Genomic DNA, 15854 nt, shown 5'->3' with positions numbered 1-15854 from the left:
ATCAAATGAACTCACTATACTGTATTTTGTAGTAAAAATACATGTGACGACATTGAACAAGTGTAGGGTTGGCCTCGAATTCACGAACCTATATCATTTATATATATATATATATATATATATATATATATATATATATATATATATATATATATATATATATATATATATATATATATATATATATATATATTAACACATATAATTATAATCGAATAAGTTTATATTTTATTAATGATATAATTGTTATTATATGTTTTATTAATAACTTAATTAGATATATTTATTTTTATATACTTTAAATAGATAATTATTTATTATAAAAATATTAATATAGTTATGTTCTATCTCATAAATATATTTTTATATGGAAAATCTTTATTTGATATATTTATAATACTAATAATAAAAATAATAAAAATAATAACAATGGTAATACTAATATTAATGATAATTATAATAATATTAATGATTCTATTAATGATAATAATAATAATCGTTTTAATAAAAATGATACTTTTAAAAATGATAATTTTAATAGTAATGATAGTTTTAATAAAAAAAAAATTAATAAAAAAAATGTTAACTTTAATAATAATAATATTATTAATAATAATAATAATAATAATAATAATAATAATAATAATAATAATAATATTAATAATAATAATAATAATAATCATAATAATAATAATAATAATAATAATAACTATAATAATCATAATCTTACTACTAATGATAATAATGTTAATAATAATAATGCTAATATTAATACTCATATTAATGATAATATTAATAATAATACTAATAATATTTAATGATAATACTAGTAATAACAATAATAATAATAAAAGAGTATAACCTTTGAAGAAACAAGCTTTAAAAAAAATAAAACACCACTGCCAGGGATCGAACCCGCGACCTTTTGCTAATCCGAAACACACCCAAACCGCTCCACTACTACTTACTTTTCTGTTATATAAGCTCGATATATTTATTTAACTCGTTCTATCTGTCTCATCCCAGTAACAAAACAGAATACGGCCCAATAACTAGTACTAATGTCACGACCCAACATACATTACATATTTTGGCCTATGTGGAGATGATATATACTCAGCCCAATTTCCTTACAAGCCTATTTAAATGGATCATAACCCAGCATATTTCTTTATTTAAATCGACACAAGAATGGTGGGTGGTGGGGTTCATCGAAATAAAATAATAACAGGTCCTTCCTTCTTTATTTGTTTCCAAATATACAGTAATGGGTTTTGGTGTTTGCTCAGTAAATTGAAGAAGAACGTACAAAGGGTTCTTCGGATAAAAACAGAAACATAAATATGAAACTTAGTAATATCGAATGAGCAACCAGGGTGCTAATAAAGGGTTTCGACGATGACGAGTATGAAAGAAAACAGAAAGCTGAAACAGTTTGGTTCACTGTTTTGTCGAAGAATACCGGGAAGGAAAAGAAAGAAGATAAAAGAAATATAAACTTATTAGGTTTAAGGAGGTGATGGTTTTATCGACGGTGGTGAATGTGGGTTGTTTCAATGGTGACCAATATGGTGGGTTTGGTTCATTCGATGGTGGGTTTCGAAAGGACACAGAAAAGTTCAATGAATCTCAATGGCGGTTAAGAAAGGGAATAAGAGAGAGAGATGATAGAGAAGTGGTTGTGGGAGGTTGTGGTGATAATGGTGGTGATCAAATGAGTGCCAGTTTAAATGGGTTTGAAGTTGATTCCTTGGGTCGAGTATATCTCTGGGTCGAGATAGATTGAATTGATTAAATTGTAGGACACTGAATGTGTTATGTGTTTGTATTATTTACATAATAGAATACTAGGATACAAAATATATTTGCAGAAGTTAAGGCACGTACTAGATTATTACGACGAGTAGATCGAGTAATCTGGTAACGAGCTAGGTATATCTTGGAACCAATATCGAATGCAACACTAAAAAACGAACCATCACAGAATCCCTTTCGAACAACAGCAGCAACAAGAATGATGATGATGATGATAATTCAATGGTGGGGATTGACGAAGATGATAATTTGTTATGGTTTGATAATGATGAACGATGTTTATGGCTCAAAGAAAGGAAAGAAAAAAAAAATATATATATATATATATATATATATATATATATATATATATATATATATATATATATATATATATATATATAAGTGAGTGTTCGAAGCCACATTCGATGGTGGTGTTGATGTATTTGGTTGGGTCTTTTAAACAAACAAAGAAAGAAACAGGAATGAAAGTGGTAGAAGGTGAAATGGGTTTCAAGTTGGTTGTGGTTGGTAGGGTAATATATACCTATGTACGTGTATTGTATATATCTATATTCTATATATGTATGTGTTAGTATATATAGATAATGAGTTTAATTGCAAGTGGGATGATGGATAGGCACTAAGATGGTTATGAATATCTATATGTATTGTATATATACATGATTATGAATCCATCTCTGTTTTGACGTTTTGTAAAAGATGACATGGGTAGTTTGAATATAAGAATCACTTGTTTGCTTTTTGTCACATGTATTGACTATCAAACCAATCTTGATATGTATATATAAATGGATTTGATTGTGAGTGAAAAAAAAAACAACAAACAGTACCTCTATGAATTTATCAATTAGCAATAGTTTAGCAGTCATATAATTGGCATCTTCTATTGACAGTTTATCCCGGATGGCTATATCGTGTCCATTGCTAAACAGTTAACGTATAGAAGTGCTCCTAAAAATCCCAAATTTTTAGATTAAATATATTTAATTATTTCACTCATTAACTGTTTGAAACTTGATCAAAAAGGTTCAATAATTATTTATTTTCTGTTCCAATTTATATGTACGGAGTGCTAATATTTAATCTTAAAAAGGTAAAAATATTTTTGACAAATCTAAAATCTTCGTAATCAATTTACAGTCCAACTTTTATTTCAATCCTTCATGAACATGTACAATATCTATTTTAAAACTAACAAAACATCAACCGAGTGTTACTGACTTTTACTAATTAAGCTCGAAACCAATCATTTTCCATTTACTCTCTCTCTCTAAATATAATCAGTTTTAAATAACAAGTTTTATCACATAAATATATATTATATATTTTTAAACAAATAGATTTAATATAACCTTATATATTTACAAGTAATATTTATATACATATTTATATATAACAATATATTCTTAAATATAGTTTCCATTACATCGCATTTTATTTTATTTACTTTACAATATAATTTCTAATAATTAAATTATATAATATTCCAAATTATATTTCAAATTATAAATACCTATTTAAATATATATGTTATCTATTTACAAAAAAGTTGTTCGTGAATCGTCGAGAATGGTCGAAAGTCAAACGAATATATGAAACAGTTCAAAATTTTTGTGACTCAACATTACAGACTTTGCTTATCGTGTCGAAACTATATTAAGAATTAAGTTTAAATTTGGTTAGAATTTTTTGGGTCGTCACAGATGGACTATTATGGACAAAAACCAGATAAGTATCAAATAAACTAGGACAAAGGACAAATAACCCGGGTAACAATTAATCAAAACATCAAACATCATGATTACGGAAGTTTAAATAAGCATAATACTTTTATTTCATATTTCATCGTACCTTTATTTACTGTCATTTTAATTACTGCAATTTACTTTATCGCAATTTAAATTCTGTCATTTATATTATCGTCATTTATCTTTACGCTTAAAATATAAAATCGACAAACCGGTCATTAAACGGTAAAAACCCCCTTTTATAATAATATTACTATATATAATTATATATATTTTATATAAATATAGTTGTTAAAAATATAGCGTTAAACTCAGCTAGCTCCCTGTGGAACGAACCGGACTTACTAAAAAACTACACTACTCTACGATTAGGTACACTGCCTATAAGTGTTGTAGCAAGGTTTAGGTATATCCCATTTATATAAATAAAACTTGTATCATATTACACCGTATTTCATAGTAAAAATAATTCTATTTCGTACTACACCTCGCACACATCAATAGGTTTGACCTATATATTTATCAAATTGTAATAATAGACTACAAGATTTCATTTCTCATAAATACACATCTCGTATCAGGCATTTCGCAAACTGCATAGAGATAAAAATCATTCATATGGTGAACACCTGGTAACCGACCTTAACAAGATGCATATAGAATATCCCCTATCATTCTGGGACTCCCTTCGGACATGATAAATTCGAAGTACTAAAGCATCCGGTACTTTGGATGGGGCTTGTTGGGCCCAATAGATCTATCTTTAGGATTCGCGTCAATTAGGGTGTCTGTTCCCTAATTCTTAGATTACCAGACTAAAAAGGGGCATATTTGGTTTAATAATTCAACCATAGAATGTAGTTTCACGTACTTGTATCTATTTTGTAAAACATTTATAAAACTGCATGTATTCTAATCCCAAAAATATTAGATTTAAAAAGTGGGACCATAACTCACTTTCACAGATTTTTACTTCGTCGGGAAGTAAGACTTGGCCACTGGTCGATTCACGAACCTATAACAAATATGTACATATATATCAATTTATGATCGGATTATATTCACAACATTTTTTGTTACATTTTTATGATTTAAGTTTGTTAAGTTAGCAGTCCTCGTTAGTAACCTACAACTAGTTGTCCACAGTTAAATGTACAGAAATAAATCAATATATATATATATATATATATATATATATATATATATATATATATATATATATATATATATATATATATATATATATATATATATATATATATATATATATATATATATATATATATATATATATATATATCTTGAATCAATCCACGACCCAGTGTATACACGTCTCAGGCTAGGTCACAACTCACAGTTTTAAATTTTTGGAATCAACCTCAACCCTGTATAGCTAACTCAAACATTACTGCATATAGAGTGTCTATGGTTGTTCCAAATAATATATATAGATGGGTCGATATGATATGTCAAAACATTGTATATGTGTCTATAGTATCCCAAGATTACATAATATGTATAATACAATATAAATTAGTTAGGATATGTTTAGTCTAGATTTGTTACAAAATTTTCGTAGCTAAAACTAGCAAGTTTATCCAATTTTGTTTTACCCGTCATTTCTTCGTTTCAAATCCGTTTTGAGTGATTCAAGTTGCTATGGTTTCATAATGAACTGAAATTTATGAAACTAAACAGAAAAAGTATAAGTTTACAGTCAGAAATACAGGTTACAAGTCATTTTTAAAGAGGTAGTCATTTCCGTCGAAAAAACGACATCTTGATGACCAATTTGAAAAACATACTTCCACTTTGTGTTTAACCATGATTTTTGAATATAGTATCATGTTCATATGTAATATCATTTTTCCAGAAAACAAACTTCCAATTCAAAGATTAAGATACTTTTTATTTTTTTAACCAAAACAGCCCCCGATTTCACTACGACGGCGTATGTCCGGTTTTACGGTGTTCTTCGTGTTTCCAGGTTTAAAATCTTTAAGTTAGCATATCATATAGATATAGAACATGTGTTTAGTTGATTTTAAAATTCAAGTTAGAAGGATTAACTTTGTTTGCGAACAAGTTTAGAATTAACTAAACTATGTTCTAGTGATTACATGTTCAAATCTTCGAATAAGATAATTTTATTTATGTGAATCGAATGATGTTATGAACATCATTACTACCTCAAGTTTGGTAGGTAAACCTACTGGAAGTGACAAAAATTGATCTAGCTTCAAAGAATTCTTGGATGGCTTGAAAGTTCTTGAAGTAGAATCATGACACGAAAACAAGTTCAAGTAAGATTTCCACTCGAAATAAGATAGTTATAGTTATAGAAATTGAATCAAAGTTTGAATATGAGTATTAGCTTGTATTAGAAAGATATCTTACTGTAAATAAGAAAGATTTCTTGAGCTTAGATGATTACTTGGATTGGATTAGAAAGCTTGGAAGTAATCTTGCAAACTTGATAGTAATCTTGATTTTATGAAACTAGAACTTATAGAATTTATGAAGAACACTTAGAACTTAAAGATAGAACTTGAAGATAGAACTTGAGTGAGATCAATTAGATGAAGAAAATTGAATAATGAAAGTGTTTGTAGGCGTTTTTGGTCGTTGGTATATCGATTAGATATAAAGGATGTGTAAGTTTGTTTTCATGTAAATAATTCATGAATGATTTATAATATTTTTTGTAATTTTGTGAGATATTTCATGCTAGTTGCCAAATGATGGTTCCCACATGTTTAATGACTCACATGGGCTGCTAAGGAGCTAATGATTGACTATATATACCAATAGTATATACATCTTAGAAGCTGTGTATTGTACGAGTACGAATACGGGTGCATACGAGTAGAATTGTTGATGAAAATGAATGAGGATGTAATTGTAAGCATTTTTGTTAAGTAGAAGTACTTTGATATATGTCATGTGTAGAGACCCATTCTAATCCATCCGGACGAAGTCCATATCGATTATAAACGATTCACAATAGTTGATTACATCGCAAGGTACTTGACCTCTATATGATACATTTTATAAACATTGCATTCGTTTTTGAAAAGACAATCTTTCAATACATCGAAAATTGACGGCATGCATACCATTTCGTAATATATCTAACTATAATTGACTTAATAATAATCTTGATGAACTCAACGACTCGAATGCAACGTCTTTTGAAATATGTCATGAATGACTCCAAGTAATATAACTAAGATGAGCAAATGCACAGCGGAAGATTTCTTTCATACCTGAGAATAAACATGCTTTAAAGTGTCAACCAAAAGGTTGGTGAGTTCATTAGTTTAACATAAATAATCATTTCCATCATTTTAATAGACCACAAGATTTCCATTTATAAATATATGTACACTCGCAAGTGTATAAAAGTATTCTATAAGTTGTAGGCACCCGGTAACAAGCCTTAACGTTCATGTTTTACCCTCTGAAGTACACCAGATCAGGTGTGTTTAAAATAACCTCGAAGTACTAAAGCATCCCATAGTCAGGATGGGGTTTGTCAGGCCCAATAGATCTATCTTTAGGATTCGCGCCTACCGTACATAGACAAGTAGTTTAATGTTACCAAGCTAAGGGTATATTTCTGGTTTAAACCCACATAGAATTAGTTTTAGTACTTGTGCCTATTTCGTAAAACATTTATAAAACAGCGTATGTATTCTCAGCCCAAAAATATATATAAAAAGGGAGTAATGAAACTCACCTAATGTATTTTGTAGTAAAAATACATATGACGTCATTTAACAAGTGTAGGGTTGACCTCGGATTCACGAACTTATATCAGTTATATATATATATCAACACATATAATTGTAATCGAATACTTTATATATATATTTATTAGTAATATGATTTTATAACTCTTATGTTTCTTTAAAATATTTTCATTCTATATATTTTAAATAAAAATTATATATATATATATATATATATATATATATATATATATATATATATATATATATATATATATATATATATATATATATATATATATATATATATTATTAATGTAAAAAGGATATAACTAATAAATTATATATGTATTTGTTCGACTACAATTATATATATTAATAATTATACAAATGATATAGGTTCTCTTCTTTGTTATTCCCATCATCCTGTGGTTTCAGGATGATCCACAAGAAAGGTGGCAGGTGGGGGAGAAAGACCCCCAGGGAATTCAAGGATCTTGAATTCTGCGCTGTCGGACGAAGACTAGTGGCTCCATACGGTATCAAAAGCCTATTTAGGAGTAGAGGATGAGGGGCAGAAGCACTCCAGACTCTGGAGTTGGGGCTCGTTTTCATTGATACTGAGGGAAAGACTTGTGTGATGGATGCTCTTACCTACCTAAGCAGCTAGCAGAAATAGGTTTTTCCTCGCAACTTACTTCCCATGGGTTTTACAGTGGTATATAAATACATGTGAACGCCTTCAGGAGTGGTTACCTCTTGCGCGCCCCCCAAATGAGTTTAAACAGAATGGATCCGCCCGGACGACTAACCCCAAAGCGGATCTCTAAAGCAACCCGGATTCTCCTAGTTATGGAGTCATAAGATGTTGTGTAGAGGTTCCAGACAACATTGATACTTACTTTGATATCGCTCTAGTAATCTCGAGTATCATCTACGTCATTTTTGATTTCTAGTTTTTTGTTTATAGTAGCACTATCCTTATCCTTTGTTTCTAGTAGCACTATCGTTATGCGAAAGTAATGTTGTCCAGAGCCCTTGTTATTTTTCTCTTAGAGAGAAACAAGGCTACTAACAAACAAGTGCAGTTAAAACAACCCGACATTTCCTCGACGATAGGAGGGAAATGAGATCAGGGTTGACCTTCCTCATAACTACGCTCATCACAACCCTACATTGATCCACCGAAGGAAGATTAATGAGATAAGGGTTGACCTTTCCAGTCCTTTCTAACAAGTCTCATAACAACCCGTCATTGATGACCGAAGGGAAAGCAATGCAAGAAGGGTTGACCTGTTATTGGAACTGGTTGACTTAAGACAGAATGGCTTTAGTCAACGCTATCAAACCAGTTATATGAACAGGTTGACTTAAGACAGAATGTCTTTTGTCAACTTTCATGTATGTTAGGATCAAAACCTTTATTTGCCCTTGTTTTACATCATTTGGTTGTTCGCACGACACAGCTCCCCCCTCCCAAAGCTTGCCTGACGAGGGTCAAACTCTGCTTTGATCCACCTCCGGTATCCTATTTAGAAGTAGAAGAGAAGCTTCTCGCTAGTGTTAACCCGTATGAAGCCAACCAATGAGCTGGCCTGCCCCCTACGACTTAACTAACTAAAAAGAATGCCTCTCCTGATGAGGGGGTGGATTCTGTAGCACCCCAGTCCCTGAAGAATTTCTCCTCCGGGGTCTGGAGCGCTTCTGCCCCTCATCCTCTACTCCTAAATAGGCTTTTGATACCGTATGGAGCCACCAGTCTTCGTCCGACAGCGCAGAATTCAAGATCCTTGAATTCCCTAGGGGGTCTTTCTCCCCCACGGTAAGCCCTCCGTGAACTTACGCGCGACCAGGCCGTATATGTCAGCTACAATCACCGTTCCTGGTCAATACCCGCCTTCTTGTACTTGGAGCTATTTCCTCCCTTGTCGATTTTTCAACTAGTGATTCTTTTTTCTTTTTTTGAGAGAAAAGAAGCCACGAGCTGAAAAAAAGATTTGAATTTTTTATAATTAAGGGAACCGATCTCAAAGCTTTCACAACAATTGTCTACTCCTTCTCGGAGTCGAGGCTTAATCTATAGATAGAAAGCCCTATACCGGACAAGGATGGGGACGCAACTCCCGCGAAACGTACCCCCGTCTTCCTTCGTTAACATCAAGTGATTCACCGAAGCGACGAGACCTTGAAAGCAGCTTTTTCAAGTGTCAGTAGCGGAACGTTCTGTCAATCGGGGAAGGTTTTTGGTGACAGGACCTGGAGATATCAGAAGTGAGAATGCTGACATGAGTAACGAGAAATCCTGTGAAAAACACAATCGCCTGCCAGTGGAAGGTTTTCTGCGTTCAGTCAATCTACGCAGAGTGAATCGGCCCCTAAGGAACCCCCGAAAGGGCTGCCATCCGATGGGTACACGAAAGTGATGAAGTTGCTTTGACTACAGAACCATGCCTGTCTGTTGGAGCGAATTGGATGATCGGGCCGAGGGCTGCCCCCTCTTCCCCTCACTATCCTTTCCCTAATATGAACCTTGAGTCATCAAAGCCTTTCTGGCTCGGCCTGGCCCGGTCGCCTTACGCGACTGGCGCTTCAAAAGGCGAAACTCTCGTCGTAGTTTGGCGACCTAAGGGGCGGACACTTTTTTTTATCTAAAGGCGAAGACTCTGAAGTGGGCGAACACTCGGCCCAGCGGGTGAACATGTCGGGCTCCGGCTCCGCGCACCTGCTGACACCTTTCGAAGCGCACACTCTAAGCTATATGCTTGATGACGAACTAAAGGGCTCGAAGCTATAGAAGCTCTACAAATAGCAGTTCTTATGAATTTATGGCACAGTTCTTTAAGCTGGGTAAAGTAAACAGTAAACAGCAAAGACTCCCTATATCGAACCCCATTTTTTGATATGCCTTAGTATAAAGAGCTGGCTTAGTACATATCCATAAATATGTCTTTTTGACTGCGGCATAGCTATCCCGTTGTTTTCCTTTTCATAAGAGAAAGGATCCGTATAGGTATAGTATACGTAAGTTTACCTAGATCTATGTATTTACCTTATGTGCCTTAAATCTACAGATGAGTCGGGATCCTAATCTTACTATTACAATTATAGGATTAGCTCTTATTTGCAATCTTCCTTAAAGAAATTCTAAGGTAGTTGCAGGTCCATTTTCCTTTTTTTATAATGTGCGGGATTCCTACTCTGAGTAGGCTTCTTCGTGCGTGCCATTCTAGGAGTCTTCATTTACTCCGGTATAAAAAGGGTTATATCAAGGTCAAAAATGTCTTTCTGGTCCACCAAGAATTTTTTTCAACTAAGGTTTGTCCGCCACAGCATGCCTTTTCCGTCTATAGCGGATAGGTAATTTAGCTACCTCCGCAGCAACAATTGCTTCAGCGGGAGCTGTCGTCGTGGGATCCGTAATAGTGAGCATTGTAACTGATACCGGGAGTTTAATATCTAGTTTTTTCTGCTTATGAAATGCTTACGCTTACCAAAAGGACTAGGGCATCTTGTCAAGAGCAAAAGCGAGCGGTGACTCTATCGGAATCTATAGAACTCGACTGGAAGCGGGTGGAACCCAGAATGGAATCTGTCCTGTCTAGAGGTCTTTGCCCTAAACCACTGCGTGTTTACTGACACACTATCCCACCTTAGGGTAGCCCCCTTCTTTCAAATAGAATACCTATCCTATTAGCTCTAAATAACTCTGAAGCAGGAAAGATTCTTTTCTTTTCTACACTACATTCTAGACGGAAAGGAGATGGTTGTTGAACATCTTCCTAGGCCCCTCCCATCGTACCCTTCCCTTCTTCTTCCCCTCCGACCAGTGCTATCCATTCTACATGCAGTATAATATTGATTGATCTAAAATCAGGGAATCCGCATCTCTTCCATCCCTACTGCTTTGCTTGGCTTAACTATACTGCTTTGAGCTTTTCTTCAAAAGATTATGCAGGCCCCCGACAACTGGGCGGCTAGCTTCAGGGTCTCTGCAAAAGAAAAATCTCCAAAGTTAACTAATCCATAGAAAGTTTGAATAAGGACCAGAAAGATAAAGGAGAAAATGGGTCGCACTGGACTGCCCTCTTTCCAAACAGAATGAGAGTGCGTGGTACCCGACTTGTTGAGAAGCCCGGTAGAACCCCCACTTCGCCAGCCCCTGATCGAGGAAGTACCCAAAAGATACGATGAAATGGGCATAATCCAGAGGAAAAAAAAATATGACAATAAAGAAAAGAAGCAGAACGAAAGAAAGGACTCCCCCATCTATGCCTTTCAAATGAAGACGACTTCAAAGGCTCAAGAAAAAGCACAGAAGGAGAAGGTGTCTTACCCTTGCAGGGTACCTAAAGTAAAACAAGAGACATGAAACTTGTGTGATAACCTGCAGGTGGTTTACAAAAATCCCCTTTTCTACTTCTACACTGGTATATCAACTAAAGCCAATCCGGCAGTAGTAATGTTGTTACTTATAAGACCACCTATCTTACGAGAACAGCCATTCTGTTAGGCTTCATTTATTAGAACCGTTGTTGTTTTGCCAGTTTGTAACTGACTTCTGGAACTCTTCCACCTCCGAATGTGTCTCTAGCCGACTTAAGAGCCTACCTACCCCTAAGTCCTGTCTGCAGTAGCTGCTTCGCTTCTATCTTCAATAGTAGGCCGATAATATGATTTTATAACTCTTATGTTTCTTTAAAATATTTTCATTCTATATATTTTAAATAAAAATTATTAATATAGTTATATTATATGTATTAAGTATATTTTTATATAAATAACATTTACTTGTTAAATTAATGATAATACTAAGATAATGATAATAAATTTTAATAATAATACTAATATGATCATTTAATAATAATAATAATAATTATATGTTAATATTGAAAATAATTATTTTAGTAACCTTAGTGATAATAATAATAATAATAATAATTATAATAATAATAATAATAATAATAATAATAATTTAATACTTATAATAAAGACTACGTTACAGGAAATTATCCTAAAAAATATATACTGCAGCTCTAGGGACTCGAACCCGCAACCTCACGCTCCCTAACAACATCCCTAACCATCTACTCTATTCAGTTTTTCTGTAAATATTCCCCCTCAAAATGTACTTAACCCAATAATTCTGTTATCCCTTTTTCTTCCTCTTCTTCGCATCATTTTCGAATTAGAAAACTGAAGCAGGAGATTATCAACTTCATCATTATCATCTAAACTGTTATTACTAACTTCATGATAATCGTCGTTCATCACAACAACCTAATCGAATCATAATTATAATCATAACATAACATTATCATTGTTTATCATGATTATCATTGCTACCCTTCGTTCCCCATCACCATCCTAAACCCGGATCATTAAGTCATTTCTTATCATGTATCTACTCGATCACAGCTTCTTCATAACGTGATCATCATCATCTTTTTATTTATCAATCTCATCATCGTATACCATATATTTTCATCTCTATCATCTATTTGGCTTCGTTGCCCAACTGTAATACTTGTTTTAGGGCCCAAGGAAAGTTTAGTGATTTGGTTCGCTAATAGCAGAAGCAATAGCAAGTAGTATTACATATATCCAATAAAAAATATATACAGCTCAAATACAAATATATGAAATGAAACGGTAGTTTATCCCTTGTCCCACCACAAAATCTAAGTGACCAACAACTAAAAAAAATCGGCCATGATCTCTTTTTAATAATCAAGTGTCTGCCATGCACTAATAAACCGTCCCACATGCGAATTCCCACTTTAAGTTTGTCGGCAATGATACATATCGAATAATGATTCTTGGTGGGGTTATGGATTGGCAAGCATGGAATTAATTTAGTCAAGTGGGTGACCAAAAGGGTTTTGGTCAGCCAATCAAACAAGAAGAGTAGGTAGTTTGATTATAAATAGAACCAAAGAAAGATAAATATTACGCCTAAATGAACTTACAACTCCCACCATCGAATTATATAGGGAAGTGGGGTATCTTCTCTATAAAATTTGTCGGAAAAGAAATATATATAGACAGCTTAATCTTTGTTAGGATTGGCAGCAAAAGTAGAACTTCAAAAGGTAATTTACGTTTGGTTTGGCTTGAAAGAAAATATAGTAGCCGTAACTCAGAAGTTGCAGTAGCAACAAGGCATCGAGCAGCTGTAGTTTTCAGTCACGGTGGTGGTTGTTTTTATGGGTTTGGTGGTGATTCAATGGTTATGAGAGAGAGACAAGGTGGTGATGGAATTTGAACAAAATAGTAGCAGTAAAGTAGTAATGGTTTTCGATGTTGGTTTGTTTCACGAAGAAGAGATTAAAGTGGTGTTCTAGTTGTCGGGTTGTTTCAATGCTGTTCTTGAGGGATTTCTCGATGGGTATTTGGTTTTTTGATGTTCTTGATGATTCAAGGAGTAGATGGAATGTTTGTAGTGTAATGTGATATTTAACGGTCACTATAGTCTTAGGATTCGTTTGTAATTGTTTTTAGCTAAGATTGTGTCGACATGGAGATATTCGATCGGAGTTTGATAAATAAAGAAAATATAAAGTTTATCTGTGATGTTAACATAATTTTTGCATTACTTCTATGGATTAGTTCGTGATTTGTACGATCAAGAGACATAAAGCAATTTTTCCTACCGCTTGAAAACGATTGAGAACCTACTACATATTTTATTTGTAATTTTGTTTATATATACGACATTATATATTTATATATGTATGTATATGTATTTATATATATAACTGTATTTTTATATGTATATATATATATATATACATATATGCATTTATATAGGTCTGTATTTGTATTATTATATATCAAGTATACATACATACATATATATATATATATATATATATATATATATATATATATATATATATATATATATATATATATATATATATATATATATATATATATATATATATATATATATAAGGAATATATTAATATTAATTACACAATTATTAATATCTAATATTAATGGGATAGATAATATTAATAATATTAGAAATAGTAATGTTTATAATAATAATAATCATCGAGATAATACTAAATATAATACTGATAATGATGATATTCAATAATAATAAAAAATGATAACCTTTAATGATAATAATCATAATACAATATTAATTATAATAATTATTTAGATTGTTGATGGTAATAATACTATTAGTAATAATGTCATAACAATTTATATATATAAAGTTTCATATTTGTATGTTATATTGATAATACTAATTCTGATATTAATATTGAAAATAATAATATTACTATAACATATAATACTTCAAATTATATTTTGAATTATTATTTATATATACATACACACATATCTATTTACAATTTAGTTGTTCGTGAATCGTCGGGAATGGTCGAAGGTCAATTGAATATATGAAACAGTTCAAACTTTTTGAGACCCAACCTTACAGACTTTGCTTATCATGTTAAGATTATATAAAGATTAATTTTAAATTTAATCGGAAAATCCCAGGTCGTCACATCATGAAGTCTTCCAAAAGTGTATTAATACATCTTTATACACTACATGTATATACATTTAACTGAGTCGTTACGTCATCGTTAGTCATTATATGTAAGTGTTGTTTCGGAACCTTTAAGTTAACGATCTTGTTAAATGTAATTGATCCATTGTTATTACACTTAAATGAGATGTTAAAGTATTATGTTAACATGGTGTATTAATATATCTTAATATCATATAAATATGTGTAAAATACTATTACAACGATAATCGTTACATATATGTATTATTTCGAAATCCTTAAGTTAGTAGTCTCATCTTACTCGTGTAGTTTATTGTTAATACGCTTAATGATATATGTAATTATCATTTCATGATGTTAAACATAGTTTATTAATATCTTAACATGATACATGTGTATTTAGTAAACGTTGTTGTAACGATAGCCGTTATATATATCGTTTGGCGTTTCTTAATTCACTACTTTCATTTTATGTATATATCTCATTGTTAATGTACTTGGAGAGATACTTACTCATCATAATATCATGTTATATATATATATATATATATATATATATATATATATATATATATATATATATATATATATATATATATATATATATATATATATCATGTTGTTTTTACAAGTTTTAACGTTCGTGAATCGCCGATCAACTTGGGTGGTCAATTGTCTACATGAAACTCATTTCAATAAATCAAGTCTTAACAAGTTTGATTGCTTAACATGTTGGAAACATTTAATCATGCAAATATAGTTTTCATTTAATATATAATCATGGAAAAGTTCGGGTCACTACACGGTCGTTTGTTAGCTGAGCCGTGGCAACATCTAGTTTTTTGTCTCTCACTATAAATAGCAAGACTTCGAGAGATTCAAATGGGCACCCACTAGTCACAGGTGAATTGCGCATTATGCGCACTCTCTAGTCACACTTCCTTTTTGAACAATTTGGCATAGCGAAGAATTAAACCCGGATGGTGTGCTTCATTGAGCAACTCGGTGGCCACTATTAAACGATGATGTTC

This window comes from Rutidosis leptorrhynchoides, chromosome 2 (genome assembly GCF_046630445.1).
Source record: "Rutidosis leptorrhynchoides isolate AG116_Rl617_1_P2 chromosome 2, CSIRO_AGI_Rlap_v1, whole genome shotgun sequence".
Lineage (NCBI taxonomy): Eukaryota > Viridiplantae > Streptophyta > Magnoliopsida > Asterales > Asteraceae > Rutidosis > Rutidosis leptorrhynchoides.
Note: the sequence above shows the minus strand (reverse complement) of the source record.